Below are 16622 nucleotides of genomic sequence, written 5' to 3'. Positions count from 1 at the left end.
CAGATTTGTATTGATTTGGGGGGGGACAACTGCCCCCTCCCCGCTACGCCAGTCAAGGGAAACCCAGTCAGATGGGCAGGGTATAAATAATAAAAGTATTGTTGTTGTAATTATTATTATTATTATTATTATTATTATTATTATTATTATTAGGAAGTGCAGACCACTGGCGCTGACAGATCACCAAAGAGATGATTTGTGGAACAAAATAAATGGCATCACGAACACATCTGAAGGCAGCCCTGTTTAGGGAAGCTTTTAATGTTTAATAGATTATTGTATTTTAATATTCTGTTGAAAGCTGCCCAGAGTGGCTGGGGAAACCCAGCCAGATGGGCGGGGTATAAATAATATTATATTATTATTATTATTATTATTATTATTATTATTATTATTATTCTTACTACTACTACTACTACTACTACTACTACTACTACCCTGGACCACCTTGAAAGAAAGGTAAGCCCAACAAAAGCCCTGCACCTGTAAGAATTTTTCTGAAATTTTATCTCCTCATTCATAATTTTCAGATGCAATTTCTTTTCTCATAAATTGGTGAAGAATGCTTGAGGTGGGCAGCGGCGGGAGGGAACGCAGGGGAAATGTTTGGCACAGCAGTAATAAGGGAGCATTCATTCTTATCTGCTGTCAGTGTGTGAGCCTCCAGTCTCTGAAGAATACAAGCTACAGCGGATACACCCTCCTTCCTTTCCATTCTTCTCATTTCATTTCCTAGCTCTTTTGAATAAGAAAAATAAGAAAATCAGACGATCCGTTCTGTCTGCCTCACATAAAAATGCTCTTGCATCTCTTGCATGTAGGCAGCCAACAGAAAATGAGTACTGCGTTAGAAGAACAGGTGTGTTTTCACTTGGAATAAAGCAGCAAGAGATATGAAAATGACTTTAACAGCTGGCGAGGAAAAGATATTGAACTTGTGCCAGGCAAACGTTTGTGTGTGTGTGTGTGTGTGAGAGAGAGAGAGAGAGAGAGAGAGAGATTTTCCTTTGCGAAGGGCTTGCCCAGATGGCATCTTCCCCTATGTCTGGTTTAAATCGGAAATGGGGACGGGGAAATAACTGCAAGAAATAGGTAGCAAGCAGCTCATTGCTTTGTGGCTCATTCCTTCTTTTGGATTCCGCAACCTGTGTGGATCCTAGCAAACCTCATTCTATCATTGGGGGTCAGCACAGTCCCAGTTCCTTGCAGGTGACCCATGCAATGATGGAATTATTCACCAGTGAAAGCCAAAGATCCCAGTTAAGACAGTCACAATTTCAAACCATTGTGAAATCTTAAAAGATCAAAAATATAAATGACCGTGCTGCAAAATTATCATGCCATAAGCAATCATGTAACAAAACAGTGACACTCTGATATTTGCTAGCTTTGTAATATCTTGGGTGCTTAAGCTAGGTTTATTAAAGTAGGTTTATTAAATATGTAGGGCCTATACCACTTCCCACCAAAAAGTCCCAGAGTGATTTACAAGCAAGTAAAATATGCAATAATACAATGATTAAGAAAAGACAGCTGCATGTATAAAACACAGTCATCAATCGCAGGAGTTGGGGCAGGCAGGAGTATTCTCATGACACAAAATACTGTACTCCCTTCACCCCAAGGGTTGCAAGAGACACACAGGTTAGGACTTGTAGCTGTGAACATACACTTGAAAGCAATGGATCTAGATCATGACTACTTCTATCATTTTTTTGCAAACGTCAAGGAAGGTAAAAGACTTTAGAGCACATCCACCACAATTGCCCTTCCCACAATTGCGGTGACACAATTCACAGCTGATTTTACAGTATTTGCCCTAGAGAGCTGCAGCTGGTATGGTTTGCAATTTCAAAGCCGTGGCAGCTCTTTGCTGCTGAGAGCATGAAGCACACTTGCTTGTCACTTGCAAAACCTTCTGTCCAGAATCAAGTAATTATAGGAAATCCCTAATTCCACTGATTGTTGTTTTCTCCTCACTTAGTCTAGGAATGAAATATGGAAATTGCATGATGACTGCTTGAGAAATTAACTGATTAACTTTTTGTTGATGAAACTGATCTGAGTGGAAGGCTGCTTGTGAAGAAACTCTCTATTCTCTATTCTCCGCCACAGCTCCCCACCCCCACCCCCGAACTGTGCAGCTGTGTGAAAGTCACTAAGCCTAGTGAAATTTCTGCATAGCATTTATCTAGAATATATTTTGAAGATCTATGGATGGCTAAGCAACTGGCTGCCTAGCACCAAACAAAACACACTCAAACCCCTTAAACAAAGAAGACATTTACTCAACAAATGTGTTGAGGCATGTTCACAATTCTTCCTCTTTTGCAGACCTTTATGCAAATACTGTATGTAAAAAAACAAATTACCTTGGGCAGGGTTCTCATGTTTATGAATAATCCATAGTTGAATCAGTGAGACACCTTTATTTATATAGTGAAATCTCTATTTATTATACTGCATTTGCCATTGTAACAATTTTTACAGTTCAGAATCTCAACTGGCCTGCATGGCTGCTGTTGTGCTAATGGAGATCCTTGTACAGTACAGTGGTACCTCGGGTTAAGTACTTAATTCGTTCCGGAGGTCCGTTCTTAACCTGAAACTGTTCTTAACCTGAAGCACCACTTTGGCTAATGGGGCCTCCTGCTGCTGCCGCACCTCCAGAGCACGATTTCTGTTCTCATCCTGAAGCAAAGTTCTTAACCCGTGGTAATGTTTCTGGGTTAGCAGAGTCTGTAACATGAAGCGTATGTAACCTGAAGCGTATGTAACCTGAAGCATATGTAACCCAAGGTACCACTGTATGGGCTTCTGCTAGTGTGACTCATCAGCCCCATTGTTTCACATTTACCACTGGAAACGGGTACATCCTTATGGGGATTGGCACTATCTACCCTCCAGGTAAGTAGGTCAGTCTTCAGAAGCTCATTCTGGCAAAGATGGAGTCATGTTCTAGATAACTTTGTCTATAGTCTGCTTAGATATACTGTAGAAGACAGCTACTAAAGAATGCTGCTCATAAGCAGCTACACAATACTTGTCCCAGCAAAAAGCTCTTAAAGCCTTCCAGATGAACAATTTAGCATCTGTTAAAGGGCTGTTGCATTTCATCAGCACACAATAAACCTGAAATGCGTTTTTTCTTGCATCCTATCTGTGGCAGGGGACAGAGTAGTTTTGGTTGGGTTGCCATTTTTCATAAAAATATGTGAAAATCCAGACACAAAAGTTGTTGAGCTTTTGCTCTCTTTTTTTTCCCTTTCTTTTTTTGCAAAATCTCCAAACAGGAAATTCATTTCCACCGTGGGTTGCCACGTACCCAGCTATGCTATTGTAGTTCAGAAACAACAAAGTTTCCCAACAGAGCTTCCAGGTAAAGTGGCGATACTGAGGGTGCCATGCCTGAGGGCCCCTAAAATCTTGGAGCCAGCACTGTTCATACCCATACCCATTTTATTTTTTTAATCCCCTAGCGTTCTACATGTGAGCACTCATTTAGGCCTTTAAAAAAATCAGCAAGGCTCTACACCAACACACTGCACCATGACTTCTTCACCAATCAATTATATTTTCATTTGTTTTAGATTAGCCCGTGATTTTGTGATATTATTGTTTTAGACATGTTGTTAGCCACCACCAGAATCTCATACCCTCCAACATTTCTCCAATGAAAATTGGGGCATCCTATTCAATACTACTACAGTGGTACCTTGGTTTAAGAACAGCTTACGGTAGTTTATGAACAACTTGGATTAAGAACGCTGCAAACCCGGAAGTAGGTGTTTTGGTTTGTGAACTTTGTTTTGGAAGCAGAACATGTTCCGCTTCCGCTGCTATGGGAAAGCACGCCTTGTTTTAAGTACGCTTTGATTTAAGAACGGACTTCCAGAACGGATTAAGTTCGTAAACCAAGGTACCACTGTACTAATCATCACCATTAGCATCTCAACATTTATAACCCAGCCAACTGCTTGGGTTGCCAATATATATATTTGGCTGACAAAACAATACAGTATATAACCATTCAAATGTTGTGTGCATTCAAATGATGTGTGTACTGCAATATCCATTGTCAGCTAAAAGTGGCCTCTTGGTGATTTCCTCCAGGACTAATTCTGAACCATGGCGACATATAAGGCATCTTCTGTGCCCTGGAAGGGGCCAAGCATTAGTACCTTCTGGAAGCAATATAGGGCTTATTCAAAGTGTGCTCCACCTAATTACTGGTTCCCCACCCCACTTTTTTTAAAAAAACCCAAACAAAACACAGAGGAGGTTTTAATGGCTTTTGCATTTCCCAGAACTGTAATGTAAATTTGAAGTCTATATTGGCCAGGATGCATATTAGATTTTTAAATGGCTTTCCTCCACATGGACATTTAAATGCACAAATCATGCAAGAGAGGCTTTTAATGTGCGAAAACATCTTCGGCAGAGGAGACAGGAGAGGCAAGGTGAAAATTACCATATCCTGGAGACCCACCACTGAAGAGCCAAACAGTTGCTATTTTCCAAACCCTAAATCTTCAAAAGAATTGCAATGTCGGGCTGCCTGCCAATTTAAACAATTGCCAGTAGGCCCGATGATCCGGTTGCAATCAAATAGACAGAAAAAAGCAGTAACCACTCAAAAATCTCAAAGAAACAGATTTTACATGTTTAAACAATTCCAAAGGAAGACTCCTTCTATACCCAACAATATAAAGAGCAGGAGCATTGTCTGACTTTGAAATGCCACCAAGAATGTCTAACAAATCCAAATGCACTATATATCTGAACTGACCAATTTGGGAGTTGCGTCCAGGTGCTCAGATTGAAGGGTTGGTAAAAAAGAAAAAATGCAAAGTGTGGACTTTGTTTTCATTTACAGTCTCTTTCCCCCCACCCTGAGATATCATAGAGTTGTAGAGTTGCAAGGGACCCTGAGGATCATCTAGTCCAACCCCCTGCAAGGCAGGACTATGCAACTATCCCATATGGCAGTGGTTTTCAACCAGCGTGTCATGGCACCCTGGCCTATGTCCCTCTTTCTTTCCTTATGCCCTCTCACATCTCTGCCTCCCAAAGGCTTGCACGACTGTTTGTTGCAGCAGCCCTGGCTACAAGCTCCCCAGGCGAGTGGTGCCTCTGGGGCTGGCCAGGGGGTGCTGGTTGCAGAGGAGCTGATGCGGCCTAAGAGTAAGCAAGCGGGCGAAAAAGCCCAGCCAGCCAGTCTACCAGCCCTTGCTGTTGGGAATGGACAGACACATCCCATGTCCCTATGGGGCAGTGTGAGGAGGCACCTCTCTTTGGGGCGGGGGGTCGAGCTCAGAGATCAAGGGCAGCAGCAGCAGCTGCCCAGAGGACTCCCAAGGAGAAGGAAGAGGAGAGGAGGCCAAGGGAACACTCCACAAGGGAGGGTGTTCAAAAAAAGGCGAGAGGCTGCCAGCTCTGCAGGCAAAGGGTGACATAACTGGGCTCCTGAGCCCCACAGGGTGCCACAGAAAGAATGCCGTTGGTCAAGGGAGCTGTGAACTCAAAAAGCCTGAAAATTCTGCCATTCAGGGCTCAAACTTGCAACCTTGGTGTTATCAGCACCACACACTAACCAACTGAGCTATACAGGATATCCAACTGAGCTATTCTCACTATGCTAATTTAGAACACCTTCACCGTCTTACATGTGCTAAAGGAAAGGTGCCATTTCCCACGAAATGTAATTCACACATTCATGTTCATCACTTGCTGGCAGCAACATCAAATGAAGACTTGCATGTGTGAATGAACCCTTGGCAAACGTAGCACTGCAGAAATAAAGTTTGCATCAAAGTTTTCAGTATCACATATTCCAAAATGTCGTCTACAAGTACTTGCAGGTTTTAACATGTAATATGTGAATCTGACCTTAATATATAATTATTATTTCCCTGTTGTCTGATTTGGAGAGCATTGTGATTACTTTGATAATACATATATGTAGGGGGTGGGGTAATTCCTCTGTAATACTGCACTGCTGTTATGTGTGGCCTTTCTGAAGTGCATGAGATTCTTTCCTGGTCTAGAGTCGTCTACTTACAGCTTGTTTTCACTTTAAATTCTCATTTAGAGAGAACATGTTTCATAATGATTGGCTGTCTGTGGCTACATACAAGGAAGTTCTCAAGTGGGGGATTTCTCAGTGGAAGTTCCCATCTAACGTCAGTCATAAACCAAACAGGACACTGCCTGAGTCGTACTTTTCTTAAGTTCCTGGGGAGAAAGCTTTCCGATTCTGTGAACATTATCTACTTTGTTATTATTAGGAACGGAGGCAAAATTAAAAGGTTCATCAAGAGATTACGTACAAGGTAACCAAAATATTTCTTTGTATATAACCCATAAACAAAGACTGTTTGGTGCTGCTGAAATATACGGTGTGAAGCTGCCTTGTATTTTGAAGAAAGGGCATGGGATCTATAATTCTAATATTAATTTTAACTGATCTGGTGCTTCTGTTTAAGTAATTAAAGTTGGGCTCGTCTTTTGATTCTTAACCTTTGTGCCCACCCATAGGCTATGAAAATGAGGTTGCAGTCTTAAACACATTTGACTAGGAAGGAAGTCCCATCGAATTTAGTGGATTTACTTTTCAGTAAACACAGCTGGGGCTGTGCATTGACAGCAGCCTCACAAATATAGCATGTTAAAATTCAATAGGTTGCCTGGGTAAATCCATTCTCTGCTTTAAACAAGTTATAATGATTTTTGTTAAGACTGCATATATCCCTTCTCCTCCTAACATGAACTTCCTGTGGGTCTCCATTGGAATCAAATTTTACTCATCCTCTAGCACTGAGACTTATATATGTGTTCTGCTCAGTCATCACAATTCTGGTACAATCATGCATAACACTGTGGACATGATTTGTGTGCTGTTTTTATGGTGGTGCCTTATGGTAGTTTAGTACTAGAGCACAGGGGTCTTGCTAGGTACTTAAAAAACTAGAGGACCAGGCCCGTGACACAAATGTACATAAAACTATCACATGATAATTTATACATAGAGATACCCCTGGAAAATTAAGGTGGTTGGTGGTTGAGGTCTCACTAACAGTGCACTTGACGTGTGCAAAGGTGTCCTATAAATTGCTTATGCTCAAGAAACACTTTTTAAAAACGCACACATTTTAACAGTGGTGGAGAAGTACAACCCATCCCATAATAACAGCACATCCCTGGACTAGGATTAGTAATGATATTTTACAGTTATTTAGTACTAGGGGGACATCTATAATAATACTGAGCTTTTAATGCAGATGTAACGAATCCCAGCGACGGGGTGAGCTCCCGTTACTCGGTCCCTGTTCCTGCCAGGGAAAGCACGTCAAAGTGCAAGTAGATAAATAGGTACCGCTCTGGCGGGAAGGTAAACGGCATTTCCGTGCGCTGCTCTGGTTCGCCAGAAGTGGCTTAGTCATGCTGGCCAATAAAGCGAGATGAGCGCCGCAACCCCAGAGTCGGTCACGACTGGACCTAATGGTCAGGGGTCCCCTTTACCCTTTACTAACATTATCAAGACTCATCTGGCTGGTCAAACAGTTGCAAGGATGGTGCGGGGAGCAACAACTGAGCAGGAAGCAAGCAAGTAACCGCGTTTCAAATCCCACCAGGGCATAATTACATCTCTGCACTACATAGCAGGGGTGGGTATGTGTGGCCTCCAGATGTTGGTTCCCCAACCCACATCTCCCTTCTTTTTTCTTCTTTTCTGTTCCCCATTGGACGGTGCATCAGTTAGGACTGAGCCTAGCAGGCTCTCCTCTACACAGCACTGCAGGGGAACTTCCAGGCACCTGGACCTTCCAGATGTCATTGAACTCAGACTCTCATCTGCCCCAGCCAGCAGGGCCAACAGCCAAGGACGAAGCGCCTGGACTGCATCCACCCCTGACTCAAGAGCAAGGGGGCAAACAAGGCACTTTCGCCTCCACGCTTTCCAGTCGGGCTTGGATCGGGTCCGACGAACTTGGCTAGAAGGGAGGAGACGCAGGGAAAGGACTGGAAAGCAGCCAGCGGTGTGCGGACTGCGGCCAGGAGCAGCCAGGCAGTCGCCCTCTTCTTTTTCTTAGGCGAAGGCAGCAGCAGCGGGGGCTCTGGCCCGTGGAAAGCGGCAAGGGGTGTAGAGGAGGCGGCCCTAGATGGGCGGGGACCGGCTCTGGGACCTCACCCCGCTGACCCCGCTTGGGCAAGGCGATCTCGGAGGCGCCGCGCGCAATTTTACGCGCCCAGTCACATGGCCCGCGGAAGGCAGCAGGAAGTGGATTGTGGTTCCTGGGTTGCGCGTCAGGGCCGCCGCTTTGCGCCCGGGCGCTTGGAGAGGCGAGCAGAGCGGAGGTGGCTGCGAAATCCGTGAGTTTCCTTGCCTTTGTAAGTAGCCCGCTGTATCCCAGGCTGAGCAAACGAGGGCGATCGCCCTACTCCTCTCTGTTACCAGCTATTGCCAAACGCTTCACCTTCTTTTTGTAGTTGTCCCTTGCCCTCCTTTAACCCTCTACGCTTCTGAACGAGCATTTCCGCGACAAAAAAAGTGTGGCGCTCAGCCGCATCTCAGAAAAGCTGGCGCGTGTTTCTCAAAACGGCGCGATCATAAACTTGTTTACTTCTCTTTCCCTTTTCTTTTTGTAAGCCTGGATTTAGTCGGAGGGATCTGCTTCCAAACTCAGTGTGCATGGGAATGCCGCCTAACTAGTGTTGATTTTTCTTCTCCGCGCGCACCCCCTCCAAAAAAAATAAAAACTTCCCGGCGTCTTTCTGCTCACTAACTCGGCCTGAAGAAGTTTGAAGGGCTACTTTCAGTGCGTCTGTCGCTCATGCATTTCCTTAGAAGGGCGGAAGTGCCTAGGGAGGAAGAAAACACACGCATGCAAACAGAGGGACAGGCAGGCGTTTAGGTGGCTGTTTTTGTCCAGAGCCAGCTGCACCTGGAACAAGAAAGGACTGGGTGGATTCTGGGTTGGCCCCTTAAGTAAGAGAAAAGGAACTGGGTGTTTTAATGTGTGTGTGCCCTTCACAGGAACAGAAGGACAAGGGACAGGGAAAGCTTCCTGTTGGTTGTTTTCGAGGCTGTTTTGTTCAAAAGCCCTGTGAGAAAATCACGTTCATCTCTTGTGAGCTCAGATGACATCAAGTGTGCCTCCCATCCCCCTTTCTCCATCATGTCATCGCTCACAACTGGAACTAGAATCAGGAGTGGAAGACTGTAAAAGTGGACAGGTCCACTGACAAGACGAAAGACAAACACTTAGAATGAAATAATTCTGAATTCGTCCGGAGTATCTTTCATTTGAAGTTGTCTCCCCTGATGTCATGGTAATGTCAGATTGACAAGTGCAGGGGGGTCTGCTGGCTGCATTGTAGTCCCCAACTCTGTCTGGTTGGGACCTGGAAGGCCAGGTTTCCAATCATGACTCGGCCACAAAGCTCTCTAGGTGATCTTGGGCCAGTTGCTACCTTTCAACCGAACCCTACCTTGCAGGGGTGTTGTGAGGATGAAATGCAGAAGAAGAGAAGCATGTACACCACCTTGAGTTCCTTGGAGGAAATATGTGACATAAATGGAGTAAATAACCTAAAATATTAAATACAGTGGTACCTCGGGTTACATATGCTTTAGGTTACATACACTTCAGGTTACAGACTCCGCTAACCCAGAAATACTACCTCGGGTTAAGAACTTTGCTTCAGGATGAGAACAGAAATTGTGCAGTGGCGGCACAGCAGCAGCAGCAGGAGGCCCCATTACCTAAAGTGGTGCTTCAGGTTAAGAACAGTTTCAGGTTAAGAACAGACCTCCAGAACTAATTAAGTTCTTAACCCGAGGTACCACTGTACATAGTTTAAGGTGTGAAAGAAGGAAACTTTTTTTTTTTTTTTTTTGCTACTATTGTGAACAACTGGGGGTCATCAATCCTTGCTGATCACCCAGAGATTATTTAGTAGATCAGTTCTACCTTCTGCTTACCCCTGATTTAGTTTTGGGGCTAACTGGTCACTATAATTAAGATCAGATTAGAAGTGCTTTTCTTCCCGTATATTGAGTGGGTTGGCGTGCTTCAATCATTGCTTTCTCTTTTTTGCCCTATGTCTACTTTTTGATGTATCCCACTGACCTGGATTGCTGATGGCTACATGGTCTTGCTTTGGGAAGGGGGTGAGGTTGACTGTAGTGAGATGTAGTAGGCCTCATTTTCCACAATGAGGTACAAAAACAGCAGCATGGGTCTCTTTAACATTTCCATTCTTCGCACAAGCTCTGGTGTCCGGAGTCTCCCTAAGGATGCAACCTGTGCAGCGTAGTTTGGGGTTAAGTCCTATTGAAATCAGTGGGGCTGCATACTCTATATTGGAGGGTTGGTTTGTTTTTTCACCGGCTGAGGACAGGAAAAACATGCTATGGAAACATTTACAGTCATGTTGATGGAAAGCTGTAAATAGAAGATCAAGCTTGAACTTTTGTATTCAACTGACAGGTTTGCAATCCTAAATGCACATTCCAGGGAGCAAGACAGTGGGATTGACTTAGAGAAGACAGGCACAGGTTTGCTCTCTCAGGCTGCAACCCTGTGCACATTTACGGAGCAGTCCTAACATGGGACTGAGGAGGAGTGATGTAGCAGGATCCATCGTTGCTGGCCAGGGCAGAAGGTGGCTGTGGTGGTGGGTGAGGCAGTTCTTCCACTTCTCTAAACTTTCTCCAGGTTGGCATAGCTAAGTGGCCTGAGGATTGTGTCTCTCAGGGGGTGGGCGTATTGTTCTGTGGCATCCCACTTGGTGCTTGGCGGAGAGACCTGCTGACAGTGGCTTTCCTCCTGACAGGGGCCTCCAGCCAGAGTGGAGAGAGAAACAGGCCCATTGTCCCAGTGGTACTCCTCTGTTCTGGAAGAGACCGGCATCCTCATCCAAACCCCATTCCTGACTCTGTGTAAGGCAGCTTCCTATGGAGGATCTGAACCTGTGGCACTTCTTTCTTGCAGGACCAAAAGCTTGATTCCAGGGGAACTATGAAAAAACTTCACTGAGAGAAGATGACATGGTTCAAGATCACTTTTGCTATTCCTGCCAGAGCATTTGCAAATGGTCTGTATCAATTTGATGCTGTAAGAAATGCAGACTTCTCTGCCTAAAGCTTTGTTTGTATTTCCTTGTGTTGCAAGAAATCTAATTTCTTGCAACACAGTCCATCTCAGAAACATCTCTAACCCTAACAGAGTTTTAGAAAACATTTTTAAAAGAATGTTAAGGATCACCCTGAGGTTGACTATCCCAGTGAATGCTGTCCTTGGAATAAATAAACAAAAGATTATTGTTTTTCAATCCAGACATTAGATGCATGCATTTGGGCCACCCACTGGTTTCTCTGTTTTTCCTTGTAAGGTTGGAAAAGCAGGTTCTAAACTTCACTGCAGCCAATCATGACACTTGGTTTAAAAAAAAATAAAAATTCTGCAAGACATAACTTGCAACAGTTTGCTAAACAGTGCGTAGGCATCTTCAGTGTAAATGCAGAAAAGGTGAAAAAGTAAGCTTCAAAGTATGTTATGTAAGTATGCAAACAACACAGCACACTTATCAAGATACTTGAGATTTTGAAATTATGCTTTTTACGTGCATAGAGTTGACCCAAACTGTTCACTTCCAGTAAGAAAGAAAGAAAGAACAGTGTTGGGCTTGGATGCTAGCATTTTGTTTGCCTGTTCATTAAAGACTGCAGTTCATTAAGGAGAAGTAGAAAAATCAATGTTTGCGAATTAAGAAGTTTTCATATGGAACATGATAGGCTAAAACCATGAAATAGTCTTGTAGAGCTGGCTTTCAAATATGAATGCTGTAGGGGGCGCAGGTCACAGGGATTTCGCCTACCCCTTTCCCCCTGTGAAATGGGCAAGAGCGAGCTATTGCATCTCCATTCATTTCTATGGGACTTGTGTAGGAGAACTTCCTGGCTGTATGCAGCTTAAGTCGTACAGAATTATATTTACTGTGCCCGTAATTTGCGTGCAGTGTGAAAACAATTCTTCTTGGGTCAAAGTGGGTAGTGGGTGGTAGGGGAAACGGGCGATAAATTCTATCTCCAGGGAAGTAGTCGGGACACAGGGTCACCAGCACCTACTCTAGGCAAAGGCCTTTATGTTTTTTCAGGTCATGTAATGTTTTTGTCGTGTCCTGCAATTGCTTTAACTATGCTGCTGCTGTTACTGTTTTTCCTTGCATTGTTTGTTTTGCTGGTTTTTTAACAAGACTTTTGTTTGATCGTAAAACACCAGGAGAGCTAAGCTGATGCAGTAGGGTACGCATGTCCTTAACAGACAAATTGTAAATACAGTGGTACCTCGGGTTAAGTACTTAATTCATTCCGGAGGTCCGTTCTTAACCTGAAACTGTTCTTAACCGAAAGCACCACTTTAGCTAATGGGGCCTCCTGCTGCCACCGCGCTGCCAAAGCACGATTTCTGTTCTTATCCTGAAGCAAAGTTCTTAACCTGAGGTACTATTTCTGGGTTAGCGGAGTCTGTAACCTGAAGTGTTTGTAACCTGAAGCGTATGTAACCTGAGGTACCACTGTAAAGGAAAGCTCCAGTTGGGCGTTTTAATGTGTTGACTAAATGTGCGAAGTGGGTGGGGAGTGTAGGAATGAGAACTCTAGCTCCGCCCACTCTTGTCTTTGTTTTCATCACTTTCCTCCCTAGGGTCCCTGTGCACAAGAACTGTGGAAAATCATGGTTCCAAAACATGCAGAAAATATAGTTAGAGTATATGAAGATGAGTTAGCCGGGTTGTCCTCACAATGCCCCCTGCCCATGTGCTCAGTCATAACTTTATTAGAACACCTGAAATAGGGCTAAAGTTCTAAGCCCACCTGTAGTTTTTAAAACCATATCCTCCGTTGCTGCTCCTGGATTGAGGATTCTCTCCCCCCCCCCCCCCACTCCTAAAGGATTTCCTAAAATTTAACTTTCTAATAATACCGAAAGAATGCTAGGAATGAGCAAGGCTGGTCCTACCTGATATGGTGATGTTCTCACCACCAAGGGGGCCCTGTTTGTATTTTTGAACTCCAGACATCAAAACGTCTTGGGACATCGCCACTGTTTTGTGTGCAGAAGCTTTCAGGGAGAAACAATATGTAGTGACTTGAGTGATGAGTAAAGAACGGTGTTTTCTCTTTCTTGTGAAATTTTTAAATCTTTCTTTGGAAGAGCGTGCTTTCAGGGCATGCATTAACGTCAAAACTCTTGGTGTTTAGTGATGGAGGCAGAGCATTACAGTGGTACCTCGGGTTACAGACACTTCAGGTTACATACGCTTCAGGTTACAGACTCTGCTAACCCAGAAATAGTACCTTGGGTTAAGAACTTTGCTTCAGGTTGAGAACAGAAATTGTGCTTCGGCGGCGCGGCGGCAGCAGGAGGCCCCATTAGCTAAAGTGGTACCTCAGGTTAAGAACAGTTTCAGGTTAAGAACGGACCTCCAGAATGAATTAAGTTCTTAACCCAAGGTACCGCTATAATTTTGTCTCAAGCCTAGGTGGTTTTGTAACCTTCCTTACCTGAGTAACCTGTATGCCATGCCTTGCTCTGCATTTGTGTTAGGAGAGGAAGAGATCTCATCCCCGTGTTAAAGGCAACAAACATTGACTCAGTGGCCTAAGCAGATACACTTTCTTTCTGCCACACCAGAATGCCAATACAGTGGTACCTCAGGTTAAGTACTTAATTCGTTCCAGAGGTCCGTTCTTAACCTGAAACTGTTCTTAACCTGAAGCACCACTTTAGCTAATGGGGCCTCCTGCTGCTGCCGCGCCGCCGGAGCACAATTTCTGTTCTCATCCTGAAGCAAAGTTCTTAACCTGAAGCACTATTTCTGGGTTAGCGGAGTCTGTAACCTGAAGCGTATGTAACCTGAAGCGTGTGTAACCTGAGGTACCACTGTAGTATTTTGAGGCATTTGCAAAACTCTGACACATTCGGATTCTGCCTTACTCAGATGCAGAGTTTGCAGGGAAAAAGCACCATGACAACAATGGCCACATATGTGAAACAAATAGCTGCCCTCAAACATTGCCTGGTCAAGTTCCTGCATTGCAGGGGGTTGAACTAGATGTCCCTTGGGGTCCCTTCTGACTCTACAGTTCTATGATTCTAAGCTGCGAAATCTGACCAGAGTGTGGAAACTGGCTAGCGCATCAGGAGGGAACGGTAGCAAGATAAAATGAAGCATGCCTTCCTCAATCCAGGGGTAGTGGTGCTGTAGAATTAACATGGTCTGCCCTGGGTGTGGTACCCAGAGTAGTGTGGTATAATTGGGGTGAAGTAATTCAGCAGGTAGGGACGTGGGTGGCACTGTGGGTTAAACCACAGAGCGTTGGGCTTGCTGATCAGAAGGTCGGTGGTTTGAATCCCCGCGGCGGGGTGAGCTCCCGTTGCTCGGTCCCTGCTCCTGCCAACCTAGCAGTTCGAAAGCACGTCAAAGTGCAAGTAGATAAATAGGTACCGCTCCGACGGGAAGGTAAATGGTGTTTCCGTGCGCTGCTCTGGTTTGCCAGAAGCGGCTTAGTCATACTGGCCACGACTTGACCTAATGGTCAGGGGTCCCTTTACCTTTACCTAATTCAGCAGGTCTCCATGCAAATTGCTAGGTGACTTTTGACAAGTCACTAGGGAGGTGTTTGGACAATCCCACCAGCAACTGGGATCCTGGGATCATGCCAGGCTGCATATTTGGCATTGGTAGGAAGAAGAGCTTCTGACCATCATCTCCATTTATGCTAAATCCACAAACACATGGCAGAGGAGGGAGTGGTTAACATTCTTGCCAACATTGGGTTCTATCTCATTCCCCCTCTTGCTTTACTAATGTGGCTGAGTTGCCCCGAGTTCCTTGCTAGGAAAGGTAGGATGCTATAATAATGTTTGCTAACCACAGCCTTTGCCCCCATGCCAGACTGTGGAACGGCCTCACCAGGAAGTCTTGCCTGGCACAGACTTTGTTTCTGTCTGGTGCCAGGCAAATGTGTTTTTATTCTGCCAGGCATTTGGACAGTAAAAATGGCCTGACTTTGGGATGTTTTACTTTCGTTGTTCAGATGTACGTGTGGGCATGTGGTTTATTTTATCATGTCGGGTAGGCAGTTACAGTATACCTGTTTCATTATAATGGATTTTTTTTTTACTGTACAGTGGCGCCTCAGGTTACATATGCTTCAGGTTACAGACGCTTCAGGTTACAGACTCCGCTAACCCAGAAATAGTACCTCAGGTTAAAAACTTTGCTTCAGGATGAGAACAGAAATCGTGCTCCAGTGGCACAGCGACAGCTGGAGGCCCCATTAGCTAAAGTGGTGCTTCAGGTTAAGAACAGTTTCAGGTTAAAAATGGACCTCCGGAATGAATTAAGTACTTAACCCGAGGTACCACTGTAGATGTTTTGTTTAATATATACATAGCTTAACACAAGAGGAGACCCAACATAATTTACAGAGATAATATCCAATCCAACCGAACCCCCATCTTCACCTTCTAGGGCAGGCAGCTTTAGAGTTGAGGAAATATCACTCCGCCTGTGTGGGTGTTTGTTTGTTTGGCTGGTTCCTTGCATTTAACTGGCACGTGCTCCTCAGGAAAAGCGAAACTGACTTGTCCTCTGTCTCCCTTCAGCAACAGAAGCTCACTTCGCCAAGAACAGCTTAAGGGAGGTGCTATCCCTGGCCAATTTCCTAAGCTAGGCTTTTAGCTATGAGATACACATATCAACTCCAGCCATGCAAGGAAGTCTGCAAGATTTACAGGTCCACAAGATTTGAGTAGTCATTTGCCATCTTGTACAGAAGAAAAATTATTTTGGTTTAAATGGCAGGGGGTGTTTCTGGGTTTGGTTATTTTTTTGTAAAATAATTCATTGCCTGGAGGCAGGTCTTATATGGCCCAGGAACCCTAATTGCAAGCCGTTTCTAAACCTTTTAAAGTACTAATAGGTTAATTACATGTGGAATAATCTGCTTGCTACGCAGAGCCTTTACAGGGCAATCCTATAGATGCCTACTCAAAAATAAGTCACACGGAGTTCAGCGGAATATACTCCCAGTTAATAGTGTAGCCTTGACATCATTCTGAACTTGTCTTTCTTTGGCTCCATCTGCACAGTACATTGTAAGCAGCGTCATACCGCTTTTAACAGTCATGGCTTCCCCCAAAGAATCCTGGGAATGGTAGTTTGTTAGGTTTTCAGAGTTCCCTAGGAAGATTGTTAAACCCCTCTGGGTATTGTAGCTCTGTGAAAGGAATAGGGGTCTCCTAACAGCTCTCAGTTGCCTGGACAAAATTCATTTCCCAGGATTCTTTGGGGGAAAGCCATGACTGTTTAAAGTGGTATAGCACTGCTTTAAATGTACAGTGGTACCTCAGGTTAAGTACTTAATTCGTTCCGGGGGTCCGTTCTTAACCTGAAACTGTTCTTAACCTGAAGCACCACTTTAGCTAATGGGGCCTCCTGCTGCCGCCGCGCCGCCGGAACACGATTTCTGTTCTCATCCTGAAGCAAAGTTCTTCACCTGAAGCACTATTTGTGGGTTAGTGGAGTCTGTAACCTGAAGCGTATGTAAC

At 44.5% G+C, this 16622-nt stretch overlaps 1 protein-coding gene across 10 annotated transcripts in view; it reads left to right on the top strand.

Moving 5' to 3' along the window:
• Positions 1 to 6180: 6180 nt before the first annotated feature.
• The window catches only part of TANK (TRAF family member associated NFKB activator), a 36102-nt gene continuing 25660 nt past the window's right edge, over positions 6181 to 16622 (top strand). The window contains exons 1-2 of one of the 10 annotated variants that reach the window (XM_083579437.1): positions 6181 to 6332; positions 10998 to 11100. The gene's annotated coding sequence lies outside the window, so the exon portion shown is untranslated. Of the gene's footprint in view, positions 6333 to 8036; positions 8392 to 9314; positions 9334 to 10391; positions 10494 to 10997; positions 11101 to 16622 lie in introns of those variants that run through there. The other 9 variants (XM_083579434.1, XM_083579442.1, XM_083579436.1 and 6 more) reach the window with 9 other exon arrangements.

This window comes from Podarcis filfolensis (genome assembly GCF_964270895.1).
Source record: "Podarcis filfolensis genome assembly, chromosome: 1".
Classification (NCBI taxonomy): domain Eukaryota; kingdom Metazoa; phylum Chordata; class Lepidosauria; order Squamata; family Lacertidae; genus Podarcis; species Podarcis filfolensis.
Note: the sequence above shows the minus strand (reverse complement) of the source record. Positions and strands in the feature narration are given on the sequence as shown.